General features: G+C 39.0%; 1 pseudogene; it reads right to left on the bottom strand.

The window, feature by feature from the left end:
* Positions 1-3,495: 3,495 nt before the first annotated feature.
* Positions 3,496-11,013, bottom strand: LOC138775566 (coatomer subunit gamma-2-like; annotated as a pseudogene).
* Between the last annotated feature and the right edge of the window lie 557 nt (positions 11,014-11,570).

The raw sequence follows: 11,570 nt of genomic DNA, 5'->3' as shown, positions 1-11,570 counted from the left end.
AACAGGCAACAGTTTTTGTTGCAAGATATTTTAACACTTTCTTGACCACGGTGCCCAGGGCAAAATTTTCATTTTTGGAGTGTATGGTAAATTTCTATTTTTACTTAGGTTTACCAAAGATAAATTTATATATGCTTAGGATAGAAACACTGCCAGAAGTGAATGTATCTAAGCAAAAAGTCATGGAAAAAGTTGCAAAAATTGCACAAGCTTATTCACCTGCTACTGACCAGACCTTGTGCTACTTTTAAAAAGTCTCAAATGATAAATTGGGTGCTAATCCCGGATTATGCAAACTTTTGGGTGAATACTCAAAACAGGCAGATTAAAAAAAATTTAAAAAAAGTTGCACCTAAAAAATGCCACGGGGTGTGTGCAGGAACTTATATAGCTGTATGGCTGGCGTTAAGGGGTTAAATAGCCTTTAAACTTTTTTTTTTTTACACCAACAAGGAACACATTGTTATAAAACAGCCAGTACTGTAACTGGGAATTAAAACAGGAATACCTGTTCTCTGTTTATAGTCTGTTCCTGGCTTCGGCTTCAATAATCAGTCAGATATCTGTCAGATAAATCTGTGTAAACACACTCTTAGGGCCCTATTCCACCGGACGATTATCGTTTGCATAATCGTTAACGATCTGAAACAACCGCTATTGCGAAAGACCTGAAAACGTTCACTCATTTCCATGGAACGATAATCGTTACTTATGATCGTAATTGCGATAGTTTTTTCTTCGCTATTTACTCGCTATTGCGTTCGTATCTATTCCGAACGACGTCATATTCAATGCGAACGATTTGCGAACGAGCAACGATAAAAATAGGTCCAGGTCTTATAAAGCGATCAACGATTTCTTGTTTGGTCGTTAATCGTTAACTGCATTTCAACCGAACGATTATCGTTTAGATTCGAACGATTTAACGATAATCTGAACGATAATCGTCCGGTGGAATAGGGCTCTTACTCTCAGTACCAGTGGTTTGGTGGATACAGTATCGCTTAACCATTGTGGCATAATACTGTAAAGCCTATTCTTGAAATAAAAACTGACTATATTACTGTGTAATTGAAGATGGTGCAAGACCCTGGTGGGGTGGTTTTTTCATGGTTTTAAAAGGTGCTTTACTGTGAAGGCTGTATTAGATGGCTTGACCCACAGAGTAAGCAAGCGACAATCTGCTAGATCGGTGCCCGACTTACAGAACCTATAACACGCTTCAAAAAAATGTTCAAGCGGGGCTTGCACGCACATGGTTAGTAATGTCTGTGCAGCCCTTGCTTTAAAGGGGTACTCCGGCATTAGTTTTCATGTAGTGCTGCAGGTATATAAAAAATAATGGGAGTAGTTATACTTACCTTTCCACGCTCCCCCGTTGTCCTCCTGCCTTGTCTCTGTATTCCTGCAGCCAACACATCTGCAAACGAACCTATGCAGTGACAACCCACTCGGCCAATCACTGGCCACAGGGCTGTCCACATCTCGGTCAGTGATTGGCGAACGAACGGTCCCTGCAAAGACAGGTTTGTCTGCGGAAGTGTCGGTGGCTGTGGTCCTCAGGTATTACACTCGGGTATTTTTTTTTTCACTCTAATGTAAACATGCAAGAACAAAATTTTATATAAATATGCATGTCAAATTCAAGACTTCAAGTGGATTCCATGTAGAAGACTGGCCCAGATTTACTATTGCAATGAGTTTTAGACACACTTTCACTAGGTCTGACAAAATTCTGTCACTAGTCTAGTTTGAACTAAGTCAACTGAGAGGGGATCAAAAGTTAAGGCCCCATTACACGGGACGATTATTGTGTGGAAAATAGTTATATTGTTTGACTTTAAACAGTAATCATCCTGTGTAATTGCAGGCATCGATCAAACAATAGCTTGTGTCGTTGATTTAGATCTAAACCTAAAATCCTTTTAATTGTTCGCTGTAATTCCGCATTCGCTCACTAATCATTCAGTATAATTCCTCATAATTTATTCTTTTGCTGGGATCAGATGGAGTAAATGATCGTAGTAACAATCAGAACTCACGACTATCATTCTGTGTAATATGGTGAACCATTTAAGATTAACAATAAACAATTTTGTTTTGCGATCGTTTTTCTGCATTTGTTAAAAATTGTTTTGTCTAATAGAACACTTAGATTAGACAGGTGCAGCTAAGTTTGCGCAGTCTAGGACAGTTTTTGTTAATCTGGACCAGTGTGTGCCATATCTTTATTGTCCGTGCACATGGATTTGAGGTGAGCCTGAATAAGCAAAATGATTGGGAGGAAGATTTTTGAAGCATAAAGCATAAATTTGTTGAGTATAAGTATAAGCATCTGATAACTTCATAAACAGTGTAAATTGTATGGAATATGGATGAATTGCTTTTATGAAACTCCAAACCTTGTCAGGAAAGTGATATTTTACTGGTAAAAACTTAGCATTTATGTGCTGGAAGTTTTGTTCGCTTACTCAGTTAGTGGCTCTAGCAGCAGAAGTAGTATTGGTGAATACTGCTGGTTGTGCAGACGCTGCTGCGCACAGAGCGATACTGACAGGCGTCTTCTCCCTCGTGTATTGTATATTCTAATAAGAATATACACTACGCAGGGAGAACTCTGTTTTGTATCATGCTAGCGTGACAACCGGTAGATCATAGCTTTCACAGCCTTGCAGTTCCCAACACAAACGTTGGTGGCAGCAGAGGCGCCCATGTCGCCCCTTCCTGCTGCCACACAATGTATAATGTAAATTTAATGTATAAATAAAAAATGGACTTTAAAAGGGGACCCCCCCCCCCCAAAAAAAAACATCTGTTACGCTATGGAGATGTGCTGTAGCAGCACCCAGCACACTTCCCAGACATGCCTTTACACCACTCTCCCAGCAATGTACAAGCCACAAACTTACTTTATAAACTTGGTGCGCTGTATGTAAATTGTCCCCAAGTAGTCATCTGGGCGGTGATCCGCCAGCAAGTAGTGTGCGCTGGGCGTTCCGGCACGGTAATCACGCCCCTCTGGGCGTGATTAGACTGCATAATTGCTGTGACAATATTGAGGTGCTTGGTGTCCCTCATGTAGGCGTTCTGGCGTTCTTACTGAGGCGCACATGTGCAGTACAGCAGGTTTGGTCCATGCTCTATCGGGCAGGTGCAGAATAGCCTCAAATTCATTGCCGGAGATCCTTGCTGATGCCGGAGTGGCTTCAGCCTGTGTGCCAATTTTACAGCTCCCACATGTGGACAAATCTACACCATATGTGGCAGCCACAACCTAGGGACACACCCTAAGAGGGCTGCCAACACAAATTAGCCTTAACAGTGTTTTCTAGTCTTCTAACATAGAATTCTTATTAGCTGTAATGTTAAGAATGGAGCAAATCTAGTGTATAGGATTTGAGGTGATATATATATATATATATACACACACACAGGCAGTAGCTGGACATGGGTTTGAATATATTCTCACACATTTACAGAATGTACAAGACACAGTTACAGGTAACATTCACTTTTATTTAGACAATAAAGCCATGGACTTTATGTATACAGGCTAAACCAAGGTTTTCAATGTATGAAATGACTTACTGTCTACTAAGAGTGACATAAGCTATACTGAACCAGATTATAAACTTAAAAAACTTAAATAAACATATGTTGTCTTCCCTCTGGTATTTTAATTTCAACCAAAGGCTTAATTCATGAAAAAGACTTCTGTTCTGCATGTGCAATGGATAATTTTTTTTCAGTAAACATAAAGATGACATGCAAGTGACCAGAACAGTAAAAAGTGAATGCAACCGACTTGTTTGCCAGCTTCCAGTTTTTACCACAATATCAGTTGTTGCAGGGGGAAAATTTAAGGCTCTAAACCTGCAGCTGCATTAAGATTTCAAGAATGTATTGTTGGCCAAAATAACTTATTCTTAATGGCTATGTGCACTGTACTAGAAGAAACATCAATGAGTCCAGTGTAGGTTTAAAATAAATAGACATTTGCTATGATGAAAATAGAAATGGAAGTAAAACTTGCTTTGTACTTTTATTGTAAATAACAGTACAGACTCGACCACTTACATTTGTATTTAAAGCATAAAGGTGCTAATCAGTCCACATAAATGAGGAAGATCTGAGAAAGTATAAAACAGGTCTGGTAAGGGGAAGAACGTCTTAACTTGTTCTCCAGGACAGAGAACTGGAATGGCCAAAGTGACAGCAGAGCCCTGAACATTTCCATTCTGCTGCAAATGTAAGACTTCAATTACAAAATAGGTGATCATAGTGTAGAAGGAATTCTGGAAATGTTAGCGGATGAAATGTATGTTCTCCTTGCTTGGCTTAACCAACAGAGGCCAGGAATAACATCAGCTGGGGTCTCATCGGTGCTTCTAACCGTGACCTGCATGGTGACTCCATCAGCCAGTGCGAGTCTGGATCTAACAAAACATCATGGCCGCCCCTATATACCCTGGAGATGAAAATGAAAAAAAAGCATTACAGTATGGGATTCTATGTTATGTATTGTCTTAGATGTCATGTTTATTGTTGCCAGAAAATGCATACTAGGAATCATAACTATTCACTACAGTGTGGAAGAAAGAAAATAAAGGTCTGGAGGAGCTTGAAGTGGCAGTGCACATACTCAAAAACTGCTCCAATAAAACAGGGACACTTGGGAGCCCTGTTCTTGGTGCAGGTCTTAGTGGGTTCCCACTTTCACAGATTACAATTCAGTCAAGTACTGAATTAATGTAACAATTCGTGCCTCAGTACCACCAATGTACTTAGTTTCTGCTCACCTGAGATATAAAGCACATGGGAGTTCTTGTTTTCTCTGGCCACCTTGTCAGATCGCTCACATGGCTGCATTCCCAGAAACTTAATGATGTTTTGTAACAGCATCTGTGGAAGCAGTAATGTAGGGAACAATATGTTAGGAATATAAAGTCCTCAAATATTGTATCAGACACTTCCATTCAGTGCATGCATCAGTTATAAAAAAAAAATAAAAAGAATATAAAGTGAAGTGATGCATGTTATTACATTTCTATGTAATAGGCATCACTGTAAACAAGGCCCAGTTGCAAAACATTTTAGTAGTAGTAATATGAACACATCTAATAAACCCAAGCTAAATACCTGTATACCGAAGAGACAGTTATTTACCTTCCAGGGTTTTAGTAGTACTGAGCGCAAATGTCTCCTCCTTCTCATATGCATCTCCAACTTCATCCCATGCGGCACCAAAATTTGGCTTCAACACCTTTTGAATTGTGTCTTCGATAGTGACCTCTAAGTCTTCAAGCTAAATTAACATAATAATTGAAGTCACTGTTTATCCATTTGTTTGTATTGTTACACTTTTACAAAAACATTCCAGTTCAGCTATCTTAGGCTTTTTGCACAAAGCTGTACTACAGAATTATATGGTGGCAATACCATATCACCCTATGTAGCCAATTGTGTTTTCTGGTAAATAAGTCTAAAGTTCAATGTGGCATATGGAGAACTATGCTGCTGCTAAGCACTGAACTATGTTACCGAATTTACAGTAATAACAAAGCGAATCACTTTGCTTATCTCTTGCAATCCGCTCATCAGCCTGCTGCCTTTTACTGACTGATGCTCGCGCGTCGACTCCAGGTGCTGGGGAAAAGCTGGATCCAATCCTGGGGAAAATTCCCAGGAAGGAGCGGAGCAGCGAGACAGTTAAACGGCAGCCGGCTTATGAGCAGAGTGGCAGAGATAAAGTGATTCCCTTTATTATTACTGCTAGATTCGCTCATCTCTACTTACCACATATTCATCACTGTAACCTTCATCATCAGAGGACACCTGTGTGAGGATCACAGTCTTTGACCACAAACTTCATTGTGCAGTTAAAGGTGCAAGGACCTAGAGGAGGAAAAACAAGATCCATTAAATAAAACCAAAACACAAACAAGCATGCTGTAGGTATGCCAATTGCTCCATAGACCTGGATGGGATTTACAAACAATTTGCAAAATTATACGGATCCAACCAAAATGGAACTATATAATATACAATACACACAGATATAATGAGAGCTCCACCCTTATGGGCTAACAATCAACTGCAAAAGGGAGACACTGGTACAAAAATTCATAAACTGAAAAATGCTACAATTTTAGAAAACATATGGCTTAAAATTGTTGAAATCAAGGTTTAGATTGCAAAAAATGGAGGTTGAAAAGACACCACAAGAAACCAAACTAACACTTAAGCCACACTTAACTGATTCTGAAGGATCAAATTAAAATACTCTTTGGGGTTAATAGTTTGAGATGTGGGGTTATTTAATGGTGGATATGCTGCCTTACACTGATTTCAGTGGACACAGCATGTCCAAACACAGTGTTGCATGAATGTGCAGGGGTAGAAACACAAGCATATCTAATAGACTGTAGTCTATTAGCAAATCTGTGTACACAGAGCATACATACCTGCTGTGGCCTCATCCTCAGGAAGTCTGACCAGAGTGTAGCATATTCCAGGTTGATTGTATTGGAGATTTGGTGCTGGACCATAGTAGACCACTTCATACCCTTCTGAAGGCTCCACCTGAACAATAACCTTTTCTAAGAGCTGATCGTTCAGGGTATTGGTACAGTCAAACTAGATTATCATAGGAAAAAGAAGAAAGACCATTTTCACAGGAGAATTTAAATGTTAAAATCATCAAAATGTACTACAGGGCAAGGCAAACAAACCTGAAATACAATATGATCCGTGAAAACATGCTTAATACAGCGTACAAAAGTATTCGGTTCTGCTTCTGTGAGTTGAACAGGTTCAGAGGACTTAAACAGTGGCCCCAAGTTTTTTGAATTCTGGTACAGCTGCCAGTTGTTCTGCAAACAGAAATGAACATGGGTGTGATTCAAATCTATTGTGATCAATCTAAGACCATGCCTAAGCCACAGCAAATTATTTACACTATATTGCCTTTTGTAATTTCACTAAAGAACTAAGATGGTATATCATAAAGACATACACTTGCTATAAAAAAGGATGAGAAGTTCTTGATGCATACAGTGTCTTTCCGCATCTGGAACTACCTGATGCAATGGAGTGATGCGCATAACTCTACACCACTGAAGATTGTTGCATTGGTGCTGGGCATAACCAGATGCCACCAGAGGCAGGTGCAACGGAATGCTAAACATAACCCAATTACATTTTTCTACTCCACATACAGTGTTGCCACCACTCTCCTCTTTAAGATTAACTAACATTGAAGAGGTTCTTGTGTACATGTCTTGTGTGTGCCTGGTACATCACAGTTACAGTGGGATAACAGTACATTTTAAGCATCACAAGTACATATGGAATGTGGAATTTAACAAGACACACAACCACAGGCTTCACAAAGATCCCAGTGGGACAATGCACCTCTTTCACTAATCTATGTTTCAAAATGCAAAAATCAGTAAAAGATAAATTATAATAATACATAAACTAAAGATCATCTTTACCTTGATATATGTCTTGGCGAGCAGGTACTGTTTTACCAAGCTGCTTGCCAGCCACTGGGGTCAGATCTAGCAGGAAATAAAACCAAAGCAACAGTAAAATGGGGAAACATGGTTTACCATGTTAAGTGCTAGTTGTATTAGCATTATGTATCTGTAGGGCACTACTGATACCAATTTCCTGTGGTCTACACACCCACTCTGGCATTTACCTGCTTTCTGTTCAACAAGAGGAACTGTGGATAATGGAACAGACTTCAAATCAAATGGTTTTTCTGTTGGCTCTAGAGTGTACTGGTGTAAAGCTTTCTCCATTCCAAAAACAGACACAGTCAGACCTGTAGAAATACCAACAGTTAAAAAGCTGAAATTTAGGAAAAACATAAAATAAATTATATCTTTGGTATGAAAAGAAAGCAGGAAACTGATAAAACATAACATATTCTGAATGTCAGCATCCAAAGAGGCTACACATACAAAAAAGGACAGCAAGTCTTACGAGTCTGCAGAAAAAGAAAGATCGGCTGTGAGGAAGAAAATTCTCCCTAGATCCCACTTGCCTAATACTGCACTGTAAATTGGAATCCCTGCATATAAAGTAAAAAAAAAAAGCAATACAAACCATTCAGAATATAGGCTGCATTGAGGTTTAATTGTTTCTGCTTAAGGACATTGAAGTAAAATGTTGCCCTGTCCCGGACTTCGTCGTCACTGTCCATCATGCACCTGTAAAATATATAGAAAAAAAATATTAAAAGCATCTTAAAAAACAAACTGTGCTGTGGAAACATAAGCTACATAAGGGAAGGCCTATTCACCCCACATTATGATTTCCAATTAGCAGGATTGATTATCATTCCTTTATTATTAAAAGGGTTTTTTAGTGAAAACATACTGATGGCCTATCCTCACGATAGTCTATCATTATCTGTTTTCAGGGGAGCTGACACATGGCACCCCTGCTGATCAGCTGTGCAGCAGCACATGACATAGTAAATATAGCCAAAAGCAGTAAAGCCATATACATTGTGTAGTAGCTGTGCCCTGATGCAGCAGCTAACATCCCACTGAAGCAAACAGTATCATAGCTGCAGTAACTCAGCTAATGATGGCTCATAACGAGGACAGACTATCAATTTAATTTCACTGGAAACGCATTTAAGCATGTTCTTTACCTTTGTAGAAGAACTAGAACACTAGGAAGAAGACATTCATTCAGGGCACCAAACTTTGCCATGCACTAACAGCAGCTGCAAAAAAACAAATATGATGATTTATTACAAATAATCAAATTCTTACGTTTCCTACCGGAAGCATGCAAATGGATAGCCAGATTTTTAGGTTTTGTAAAAAAAAAAAAAAAAAAAAAAAAAAAAAAAATTATAATAGAATAAACTGCACATTACAATGGCTAAGCATGTGGTACATCTGTGCACTGTTTTTACCTGCTCTTACAGCCTCATTTTCCAGGACAACCCTATTAAAAACAAAGCGGATATATTTGGAAGGGTTAGGTGTTCGAGGACCTTCTCTGCCCAGTAAGTGTATCTTGGTGGCAAGCACAGTATGTTCACAGTCTTCAATGAACTCGCAGAGATGAGCTAGCCCAGATTCTTTACTATCTGGGTTCTCCTCTATAATGCTGATAATGCAGTCCACAATAGCCCGCTTGTATTCAAATCCACCCCTGGAAGAAGAACAAACAGTCCTTTTAGCATGTCATTAAAGAGGAATCGGGCTACCTACCCACATTGACACCACACATTATAGCTGTATAATTATACAATGTAAGTTCTATATAAGATATAGGAGGTAAGGTTTTTCATTCAATTGCTCATTGTAGCATGAACTCTAGTGGGGATACCATCAATACTAATTTCTCTTCTGTTTATCAGGGACCTATAAAAGTATTTTGGTACTTAATCATCTCTAAGCATGTTTGACAGGAAAGTCATCATCACTGTGTGTTTACGTGGATACTTCTGGCATAAGGCACTAATGGCTTGAACAACCACTACCTGCAAGAGAGAGAATATATACGTTTCACAATATTTTCATCTCATTTAGATCGTCAACACCTAAAATAAACCCACCTTCATTGTCAGTGCACAAACTATAAAACTTACAAAGCCCAATTACCATTAACTGGCTGCCACCAACATAACCCCTTCACAGGGGTAAGTGAATTATTTCTGACATTCATAGTTTTGTGTTCCCTGTTTTTTTGTTACATACAGAAGAAGAAGTTATTAAAAGCTGATCCACAAGTCTTATTTCACCCTAACCACAGTTTGTGTTATAAGCACATTAAAGCCCCAAAAGTAAAGGTTACAATAGTTAACTGTTTTGCTTACTTTAAATTCATCAGAAATCTCAGACACAAGGTTTGAGATCTGTTTCATTAGCCTGTCAACACTGCTCTCACTGCAGTTTTCAGCAATGTGGTAATAGCGAGGGTAGCGATGCTGCGGTTAGAATCAGTAATGAGGTTCTCCAGTCCAGAGTTACATGCAGTGACTGCAGAGGGGTGCTTCATTGCCACCTGGAGGAAAAAAAATACTGTAGTCCAAGTGCAATCATTTGTTGAGTGTTTAGGTTCCAGCTGTACTATACCATATTCTATTACAGGTCAGTACATCTTCAATTAAAGCTATAACATACTGGTTGTTAAGCGGATTGGGACTTTTGTCCCAGTACACTCAAGCAGTTCCTACTTGTCCTTACATAACATAATTTTGTTCAGCTGTTTACACTCTGTTCCTATGTCAAATGGAAAAAAGTTATCGGCTCACGTTGATTATTAATAAGTAAAGGTTAAATATCTCCATACACCTTTTTCTCAGTAACCCTGTGACAGCACTTCCATAAATGCTTTATCTGACCTTTAGTCTCAAAATATACTAAAATGGGAAACCTACCTTGTTAAGGGTCCTTACTGCAGCATACCTCAATGCAGGTTTGGGAGAGCTACAGAATAGTTGCAGAACTGAAAATAAAGCATAGGATCTGAGATTTCACACAAAGGAAATACAACTCAAATTTGCAGCAGTAATGTGGATGCAAAAAAAACATTCTTGTCTGAAACTGTGAATTCTGTTGTGTATTAAAATGTCTAGTCATTATTGTACTCAACATCTGTAACTGCAAATTGAGAAATGAGTTTGGCATTTCTAGTAAATTGTATGCTTTCGATCACAGCACTTGTGTATACTTATTATATAGGAATCAACAAATAAAGAAAACGACTAAACATCTAAAAACACGGTACCAAGGTATTATAAGATGGGTAAATGGTTAGTGTATGCTACATAATTGTGCAACAGTGGCAAGAGAGACGAAAGAAAAACACTGTAGTCAAGAATTATAAGGCGATGACTTAAATACACACCTGAGACAGCTGGCGCCAGCTCCCTTGCTGTGCAATTGGGCAGGTGTATAATGGCTGACGCCGCTTCATAGATCACATTTCATGTTTATTTCTAAGGCAGCTTTCAATGAAGTCAAACAAAGGACTGGATGCCTAAGGGAAAAAGCAAGCATCTTCTTTTATAAGATAAGAGGTTATGCAAAATAGCTCCCAAACCACCTTGGAAAGTTGGTCATTCTTCAAGTAAGTGTTTCACTCCATCTAAGAGTCTTGAACATTGACTAGGGATCTCTCCAAAAGGAAAAAATACTGCATCTACAGACAGGTGTTCTGGGGTTCTTGCCCCTTGTCAGTACAGAGCAGGGTGTTGGCTGGCTAGTGACAGGCTTTTGTCGTAGGATCAAAAGGATACTAATTCTCCTTAAGGAGAGCGTCATAAAGACAAATGGATAAAGAAGCTACTTACTCACTCCAATTAAATAAGTGTCAAAACTTTTGATCGGTCAGGGACTAGTTGCTGGGACCCTCAACAATGTGGAAAGATGCGCTTAACTAAGTGCTTACCTCCTCCTTCCACAAAACCAATTCTATAGAAAGTCTATGGAGCCAATATCCTGCAGTCAAGAGAGAGATGGCTAGAGAAGCACATAGCCAGAGGATTTTCCTGCTCAAACTACCAAACATGGGGATCTAATCACTCAGACCTCATC

The sequence above is a fragment of the Dendropsophus ebraccatus genome, unplaced genomic scaffold (genome assembly GCF_027789765.1).
Source record: "Dendropsophus ebraccatus isolate aDenEbr1 unplaced genomic scaffold, aDenEbr1.pat pat_scaffold_1766_ctg1, whole genome shotgun sequence".
NCBI lineage: Eukaryota > Metazoa > Chordata > Amphibia > Anura > Hylidae > Dendropsophus > Dendropsophus ebraccatus.
The sequence above is the reverse complement of the archived record's forward strand: the minus strand, read 5'-3'. Positions and strand labels throughout refer to the sequence as shown.